Source organism: Triticum aestivum, chromosome 2D (assembly GCF_018294505.1).
Source record: "Triticum aestivum cultivar Chinese Spring chromosome 2D, IWGSC CS RefSeq v2.1, whole genome shotgun sequence".
Classification (NCBI taxonomy): domain Eukaryota; kingdom Viridiplantae; phylum Streptophyta; class Magnoliopsida; order Poales; family Poaceae; genus Triticum; species Triticum aestivum.
The window spans coordinates 192,786,190-192,796,009 of record NC_057799.1 but is presented as its reverse complement, the minus strand read 5'-3'; the positions used below and the strand labels follow the sequence as shown (position 1 = coordinate 192,796,009).

The 9,820-nt window shown below is 49.1% G+C and overlaps 1 pseudogene; it reads right to left on the bottom strand.

Moving 5' to 3' along the window:
- Nucleotides 1-7,353: 7,353 nt before the first annotated feature.
- LOC123049169 (aspartic proteinase nepenthesin-1-like) lies at nucleotides 7,354-8,661 on the bottom strand (annotated as a pseudogene).
- Nucleotides 8,662-9,820: the final 1,159 nt, after the last annotated feature.

The window sequence follows — 9,820 nt, the reverse complement described above, 5'->3', positions numbered from 1 at the left end:
CTTTATATAGGCCCCCAAGGGGGGTGCGCAGCCCTTGGAGATGGGATCTCCAAGGGGGGGGCGGCGGCCAAGGGGGAAGGGGTTGCCTTGCCCCCCAAGGCAAGGGGAAACTCCCCCCCCCTAGGGTTCCCAACCCTAGGCGCATGGGGGGAGGCCCAAAGTGGCGCCCCAGCCCATTAGGGGCTGGTTCCCCTCCACTTTCAGCCCACGGGGCCCTCCGGGACAGGTGGCCCCACCCGGTGGACCCCCGGGACCCTTCCGGTGGTCCCGGTACAATACCGATAACCCCCGAAACTTTCCCGGTGGCCAAAACTGGACTTCCTATATATAATTCTTCACCTCCGGACCATTCCGGAACCTCTCGTGACGTCCGGGATCTCATCCGGGACTCCGAACAACTTTCGGGTTTCCGCATACATATATCTCTACAACCCTAGCGTCACCGGACCTTAAGTGTGTAGACCCTACGGGTTCGGGAGACATGCAGACATGACCGAGACGCCTCTCCGGTCAATAACCAACAGCGGGATCTGGATACCCATGTTGGCTCCCACATGTTCCACGATGATATCATCGGGTGAACCACGGTGTCGAGGATTCAATCAATCCGTATGCAATTCCCTTTGTCAATCGGTATGTTACTTACCCGAGATTCGATCGTCGGTATCCCAATACCTTGTTCAATCTCGTTACCGGCAAGTCTCTTTACTCGTACCGCAATGCATGATCCCGTGACTAACGCCTTAGTCACATTGAGCTCATTATGATGATGCATTACCGAGTGGGCCCAGAGATACCTCTCCGTTTACACGGAGTGACAAATCCCAGTCTCGATCCGTGCCAACCCAACAGACACTTTCGGAGATACCCGTAATGCACCTTTATAGTCACCCAGTTACGTTGTGACGTTCGGCACACCCAAAGCACTCCTACGGTGTCCGGGAGTTGCACGATCTCATGGTCTAAGGAAAAGATACTTGACATTGGAAAAGCTCTAGCAAACGAAACTACACGATCTTTTATGCTATGCTTAAGTTGGGTCTTGTCCATCACATCATTCTCCTAATGATGTGATCCCGTTATCAATGACATCCTATGTCCATAGTCAGGAAACCATGACTATCTGTTGATCAACGAGCTAGTCAACTAGAGGCTTACTAGGGACAGGTTGTGGTCTATGTATTCACACATGTATTACGATTTCCGGACAATACAATTATAGCATGAATAAAAGACTATTATCATGAACACAGAAATATAATAATAACCATTTATTATTGCCTCTAGGGCATATTTCCAACAGTCTCGCCGCTCTACCTGGCGGCGTCGACTGACTCGGTCCAGATGGTTCGCGCGCTGCTACGCCCGTCACAAGGCGGAACACCCTCGCCGGCGTCATTTTCTGGTCCGGAGGGACGGACTGCTTTGCATGCTGCGGCGGCTAGTAGCAAAGGTAGGACTGAAAAGGTCTACCTACAGCTGCCGCTTCTTTACTTCTTCCAAGAGCTTTTTGGCTTCAATTTTGATGATTTTGATGTTTCAAGCAAGTTACTGCTACAATCCTTACAGTAAATTTCAACCTGTACTCACGCGTTGACATACTAGCAAATTTCCCTGTAGAAATGGCTGAAGCAATACTGAGCTGGGGGCCAGAAGGTCCAACGTTGCTAACCAGGGCTGATTCGTCAGGGAGCACGCCTCTCCATTTTGCAGTACTGTATGGACGGCTTGATGTAGTTGTGCTGTTCCTTGATGGCCATGCTTCGCTCGGGCTGGCTAGCATTTCTGATGGCAACGGGTCATTTCCTCTGCATATTGCTGCTATGGTGGAACAAACTAGAATCATGGAGGAGCTCGTACACCGAATCCCTGACTGCTATGAGATGGTTGATGGTAAAGGAAGAAATATTCTGCACTGTGCTGTGGAGCATGGTCGGGAAACCGTGGTTCGCCATATTTGCCGGAACGACAAGTTCTCGATGCTGTGGAATGCCACGGATTCTGGAGGGAACACTCCACTCCATCTGGCTGCCCATCATGGATATCCGAAGATTGTCATTTTACTACTGAAGACGACAAGTGTGGAGACAAGCATTACCAACAACGATGGGCTAACTGCTATGGATCTTGCTATCCGTGCAATAGTACCTGGCCGGATGTACTATTTCCAGGTAAAGTTGTCTTCTACTACTATCTCCACATTGTGTTATATCCCTAATGTTTACTCCCTCCGATCCATGTTAATTGTCGCCCACTTAGTACAACTTACTAACCCTGTTCATAAGGGAATGGATTTCTCTCAACCCCCCACGAAAGTGCATCTTCTATCTAGGTTGTCCAATGTTGCATTGGGATCTATGCTTTACTTCTTTTTTTCTTTGCGAAAAGATCTGTGCTTCACTTCGTAGAAACTTCTCTTTTCTATTTTTCCTAGACAACACAGCCTATAAGGCTATAACTTAAAACTTTGCAGACCAACAAATCATTCGAACAACAATATTAACAAACTTAATTGTCATTTTCGAACAACAGTTCTGTTCTTTTTCTTACATATTGTAGTTCTAGTGTGTTGTTGATCTGCAAAAAGTCAAATTTTATATATTGTATCATTTTGAATTTGAAGAAACAATGTCAAACCACATGGACATGGTGGTTGATTTATCTATAAAGTGAGGCGAAAACCTATTTAGAGATTATTATGCCACTAAGGATCTTAGTCCCGTTCCTCATACATAGAAATTTTAAAAAGAGGTCCAAGTGGATGTTAAAATCCCTGCTCTTCCTTTGAAAATGAGATCAAAGAAAATTTTCTTTCATTTTCCCTTCGCTCAATTCCATTGTGTCGAAGTCATAAATAGTAGCAACTTATGGCGGGTACATACTAACGCCCACCGTTGCTATCAGGTCACCAGTGGCGGGCGTTGTGCCTGCCACTAATGACATGTTAGCAGTGGCTGGCACCTCCACAGCCCAGCCCACCACTAGTGATCACCATATTCATGGGGTTTGACTTTGATTTGATGCATAGGAGCATCTAGAGCCACGATAGGTAAATCTGGGTCCCTATACGTCCGTTGACGCGTTCGGACGTGCCCGCGGACAGTGGTCGGACGGGCCTTAATATTTTTTTTTCATTTGCAACCACAAACCCTATTTTTATAACACCAAATACATGCAAGCACATGCACGTCGATCATTTTGGATATTTTAAGTCCGTGTTGGGCTGGCGGGATTGTCCGTACTTAAGATTTCCAATGTAGATGACATCTGTGTTGGGCCGGAAGGTTTGGGGGTTTAGTCCCACCTCGCCGCGCGAGGAGTGACGAAACCGGCTTAAATAGCCGCATCGTCCAAAAGCAATAAGCTTCGGTCATCATTGCACCCATTCTGAACGAGGGATCGTCACTATGAATCTTCTCTGCATAGATAATCAATATTCCTCACAAAGGGAGCATTGATGGTTGCCCGAATCTTTTTGAATCATTTCATCAAGCTCCGTCGGGCCATACTGCTCGTTCGGCGAACCATCGGAATCCATCGTTCTGCCTACCAAAAAATCACCCAATGATCTAGTCGGACAATTTGTAGAACACATAGAGGGCAAGGTGCAGTCCGGTGCTGAGGAGGAAGAAGAGAGGAGAGGAGCAAGTGATCTAGAGGAGGAAAAGGCGACGAGAAGAGAGGAGAGGGTAGGTCGAAGGGGGGTTTGGTGCACTTTTTGTTGCGATCGGGCTGTTAGTTCCGACATAGCGGACGCACCCGGCCGCGCTCGGGCCGCCATATCCGCCCCAGATTTGGGCTGGATATGAGGGGTGCCGGTCAGTCCGGACGTTTGAAGCCCGTTTGAGGCACTTTATTTTTGACCGGTCGCTGATCTGTCTGGTTGTTTGAGGGGGGTTGAGGCGTCCGGTTGTAGATGCTCTAACAATACATGTGTATCTAGGTTGACTTTGATTTGACCTATGTTTTTTGAATTCATGTGAAGGAAACATCAAAGTTAATAGAACTCTTGTGTTTACCGGTCCTTTGATTTGCGCATGCATTTCTATCTTATTTATATGTTTTTGCTGTACCTGCCTTTTAAGGATCCTGCAAACGAAATGAGCCCTAAACTTGTTTTATGAACAGGATCCTCATATTATTGTGGGCAGTTGTCTGGGCTGGTTGGGGGCAGCGATTACTTTAGATGGAGTCCACCCCCTTTATCTTCGTAACGTGTACGACAAACCCACTCGAGAAGAAGCCTCACATGAACAAGACATGATGACAGAAAGTGGAATAATCGGGTCAGTGCTAATCGCCACCATGGCCTTCGGGGCAGCTTTCACAGTGCCGGGGGGGTTCGTCGCCGACGACCATGGGCATGCAGGGACAGCAACGCTGGCGAGACGTTTCGCGTTCCGGGCATTTGTGGTTTCAGACACCATGGCCTTCCTCTGCTCCCTTACTGCGACCTGCTTTCTTATATATGGCGGTGTTAGAGAAATTCCCCGGGCCCACCGTTACTTGTACAACTTGCTGGCGTCTGGGTTGGTGCCGGTGGGAGCTCAATGTATGATTGCTGCGTTTGCATTCGGGTTTCACCTCATCCTGGGTTCAGTCAACCGTTGGCTCATTGTCCTCGTATACACCTTGTCCTTAGCTTCTCTGCTTCCCTGGCATCTGGGCTCCGTTCCATTTGGGGCTGGGGAAGGCGATATGGCGTCGAGCTGGATGGAGAGGACTTATCAACATACACGTGTTCCAAAGTCTTAGACGGCCATTGATCGTTTTGCTCATCTCCGCTACGTTCGTCGTCGCCATCGTACTCAGTATTGCTTTGCCAGACTACTGAGTTGGCTTCTCTTTAATCTGAAAGGTTCTAAACGCTCTTATATCAGTTTACAGAGAAAGTACTTGTTTGAGTAGTGTTCTCAGTCTGTGTGCACGGGCCAATTTATGGACTGTTCGTTCCTTTGGAGAGCCGCTAAAACTGGATATTATTACATGCAGCAATGCTCATCAGGGGCCACCACTTGCCAGTCAGTAAGGGGATTCTGGTTAACTTTCGTATTCGGAGAGTAGCCTTTCGGAAAGTTCAAGGTGAGCTGGCGTATCATTCTTCTAGCATCAATGGTGCACCGGGTATTTTATTGCCTGGCAGTCAACAGAACTCTTGTGGCTTACTACCTTATACGTACATCAGATCAGAAGAATGTTACCGTGGGTTAGCTAGTGCGTTCTCGTATCCTATGGTCTTACTACTAATGAATGCCAAGTCACTTCGTACGTAAGCCGTATGGATAAGAGAAGAGGGGAAAAAATCTTATGCGACCCGGGTCGCACGCTGCCGATGGTGAGACCCTTTCCATCGCATGACACGTGCAGAAACGAACTCAAAGCAAGCAGGGTATCCCGTTACCTAATCCCCTTTTCTTCGCCGCCGCTACCGCTCTCGTCATCGTCGCCGCAGCCGCCACCGCCGCCGCCAACGCTCGCTCGTCGTTGCCGCCACCACCACAGCTCTTCTACTCGCTCTGTCACGGAAGCACCGGAGCTCCATCCCCGCTGTTATCCCCTGCCATCCACGCCCACACTCCTCGGCGCCCCGAAGGCTCGCCCATGAAGGCGCTGCATCTTGGCACTAGCCACTTGTGTTAAGAGTTGTTGCCTGCTGCTGCGTCTTGGCACATGGGGCTGGACTGACGTAATTGCCAGTGATCTAATCGAATTACAAAGTTTCTGATGATGATAAGTTTCTATCCGGTGGCTATGCTAGGATGACATTCACTGAGACACTGACAACAAACGTGCTGTTCTGTCGACACTGACAGAAGGCGATCAACAAGATGGCAAAAGGAAGATAGAAGAACCAAAAAAACTATCAGCAGATAATCTCCGGCTCAATCTGTTGTTGTGCATGCCTGTGTGGAACATGAATACATGATTCAGTGATTTCTATAAATGTCCATGAGATGTTGTTTCACCTAGCAAGATAACACAATCAGGACTAAAGTCAAGTAGTTGTAGGATAGTTGATGCTTTGTTCATTTTTCTTCAGATTTTTATTCTCAAGGAAGATAGGATAGCTGATGCAAATTGTGGAGCTTCTCTGTTATATAAATGAATTTATGTACATTTTGAATAAAGACTCATTGTATTTGCAAAATTGTTCTCCTATTTGTGATATTTGCAATCAACTGAAGAAAACATCCCAGGCCACATCTTGTATCAGAAGTTCAGAAGAAAAAGAGTTGCCTCTGTTCAGTTTTTACAGTCAAGCACCAACAAATTACAGGGAACATGCTGATTGAGTCATTTACAGGTGCCGAGACGCAGGCAAAGGGTGTATGCAGCTTGCATAGTGCGCCGGTTAGCTGTGCGGCGATTGGAGGCGCCCACGAACATCGCCGTGACCGGCGGGGACAGCCAGCTGGGGCGGTGCCATGAGCTGGGCCGGCGACGACGTCGCCGTTTCCAGCGGGAATGGAGGGCGCTGAGCTGGGGTGCTGTACCATGCGTCACACCGGCCGCGATGTGGCGAGCGGCCGTGGCGGATCACACCGGCGGAGATGTGGCGAGCGGCCATGGCGGTCACAACAGCGGCTGCAGTTTGGGGCGCTGGGGAGATTAGAGACGGCCGTTGCTTTCAGATTCGTATCGCCAAGTGCCACATACGGGAGGGGGTCTCACGCTCGGTTGTGTACGACCCGGTCGTATAGGCGAAGACTTGCACTAGAAAACCAATATCTAAAGAACAGAAAGGAAATAAAATATCGAGGAGAAGCTTTCTAGCATACGTGATACTACTCAAGTGATGAGTGATGGAACGCATGCCTGTGTCGATCTTATGTCCTGTTCAGGTGTGATGTGTCCGGTTTCCTCCGTCCGAAAATACTTGTCATCAAAATGGATAGAAAGAGATGTATCTAAAACTAAAATATGTCTAAATATTTTTTTTTATCCATTTCGATGACAAATATTTTCGGACGAAGGGAGTATAAAACAAACATGTATCGAACCGACTCCTAAACTTGGTCAAAAGTCGTCATAGGAGGAGGAGAATCGAAAGACAAACGACGTGCCAATGAAACAGCGGGTCCTATGTTTTCTTTTCCAAGATTGATATTACCATGAACTGCCAGTCAGCCAGTGTGTGTAACTAGCTAGTGAACATTTTCGTTTCACTGTTATGCTAGACCATGTTTGTTACCCAAAAAAAGTCAGATTTTTCTCGACTCCTTTTATTTTTTCTAAAATTGTTTTCCATTCCAGTTGCATTGGCCCCATGTTTCAAAGATCCGCGTCGATATATCGTCGTCTTGTTCATAAAAATTGTGAAACGACATTATAATCAACAATGTAAGGCCGTGATCAAACACTAGCGCAATCAGCCGGGGCGAAGGATAGCACCCCACCGTCGAGATCGTAGAGCACGTGCAGGTCCATCTGCATCACGTTGCCTATGACGGACACGCCCCTCGTCGGGAGCACCAGCAAGCACGCCACACGCCCTTGCTCGTCCACGGCGTCGAAGTAGCTCAGCCGCGGGACGGCGTACTCCGCGCCGCCCGCAAAACGAAGCACCAGACCTGGCACTGGCACGGCGCCGACGTCGAGGTCGCCGCCCGCCTCGAAGCACAGGTCGAAGTCGAACGGGGCGCCGCTCACTCTCGTCAGCCGGCCAGCTGTCTGCGAGAGGAACGCCTGCTTCAGCATCACGTACCCCGCCTCGGCAAAGTACGTGAAGGTCGTGCCGGAGTCGACGATCACGCCACCCGCGCCGGCGCGCGTGAAGCCGAACGTGCTGGGCGCGACCGGGAGGTCTGTCGCGCCGACCGTGACGCCGGTGAGGTTCACGTAGTAGTACGGGGCGCGTCGCACCGGCACCGCGGGGTTCCGGACGAACGGCGTGGACTGGACGTCGTCGCCTGTCACGCTGGCCAGGGAGCCGAACAGTATCGGGCTGGCGCCGGCCTCCGAGTCCGAGCGGAGGCAGTAGGAGAACCGGCCGATGCCGAGCTGCGACACGAGGGACAGCGGGCTGCGCCCGAGCCCCACGATGCCCGACGCGTTGTCCATGTGCCCGCCGTTCACGGTGCTGCACCCGAACGTGACCTCGCGGAACGTGGCGCCGCCGACGGTGAGCGTCTCGGTGGCGAGGCGGCCGGCGGTGAAGCCGACGACGTAGCGATAGTCGTAGGCACAGCCGCTGGCGTTGCAGGCGCGGAAGGGGCTCGGCATGGACTGGCAGAGCGGGCTCGCGCACGGGAGCTTGGAGAAGGTGGAGGAGCCCGCCGGTTCGTACAGCGGCGTCGGCTGCGGGAAGCACTGGGTGCACGGCGCGCACTGCGTCCAGACCAGGTCGCTGCCGGTGTCGAGGATGGCAGGGAAGGTGAGCGGCGGCGTGCCGATGGACACGCTCATGTGGTACGCTCCGGCGCCGTTCTCGACTAGCGCCTGGAGGGCAGGTGTGGTCGTGGTGTTCGTCGTTGGAGCGCGCGCGAGGAAAGCGAGGCGGTGCGTGTCGCGGTGTACCGCGGCGGAGTAGTTGCTGAAGTGTTGGCGCATACGAGTGAGGGAGGCGCGGAAGCCATGATTGTCGTTTGCGGAAGTTATCGGCGGGAACTGGCCGATGAGTACTGCAAACACGAGGACGGCGAGAGCTATGGGGGACGCCATGTCTGGCCCCTTCTTGTCCACCGTATTTTCTCCTTTTCGTTTGTTTGTTTGGTCAGTTTGATACGTCTCGAATCGATGGAACTAAGTTGACATTATGAACACCAACCCCAGCTTCTCAAGTTGCATTGCTGTTGACTGCGACATACGAATATATTTGTATTTTAACTTGCGCGATAAACATTCCTAGGTTCTCATTTCGTACAAGACAATTATACCAATATACTTCTTCCGTTCCTAAATATTTGTCTTTGTAGAGATTTCAACAAGTGACTACATACGGAGCAAAATGAGTGAATCTACGCTCTAAAATATGTCTATATATATCCGTATGTAGTAGTCCATTTAAAATCTTAAAAAACAAATATTTAGGAACGGAGGGAGTACAATTGAGATAGAAATGCAAGAAGGATTCCGGCAAAAAAAATTGCAAGAACGAAAAGGCTACTCCTTGCATTTTCAATATATATTTTGACAACGTTTGAATGTTCAATCATGAAACATGCTGATACATCTACGAAACTGTTTTAGCATTCTACCATGTTGCATCACAATTTTCACATATCTGTTGAACCTGATGTGAAACAAGGAAGACAAATGAATCTCTATTCCTTTCATTGATGATCTCTGTACATTATATATCCCTAAAGGGACGCGAACGAATGGACATATCCATTCGGGAGGGAGCGAGGAGAGACACGGCGGTTAGAAAAGGCTAACTGTCTGTCGGTTTACAAGGTGGAGATTATCTATAATTAACTATATCTAATTAGTTCTTAACACTCCCCCTAATCTTCGCCTTGATTATGTAGAGTCATCATATTGAAAAGTGCTCCTTCAAAAACCTCATGGGAAAAATATGAGGAGATATACATAATATGCCATGAAAAACTCCTTACAAAAACCCCGTGGGAAAATAAGGAGAAACCAACATATCTTACTATTTGTATTACTATTGCCTCATTAAAAACCTTACATAAGAAAACCATTTAGGGAAAACTCATAAAGGAAAAAAGAGTGCAATACAAAAGATCCGAAGATCTCGAACAGGTTATCGTTCAGGATTGCACTCCCCCTGAACCTTGCAAATAATAAAGTCACCTCATACCAATTCCATTAACTTATTTCTAGAATAAAGAACTTGGTAAAAACTTTGTGAATA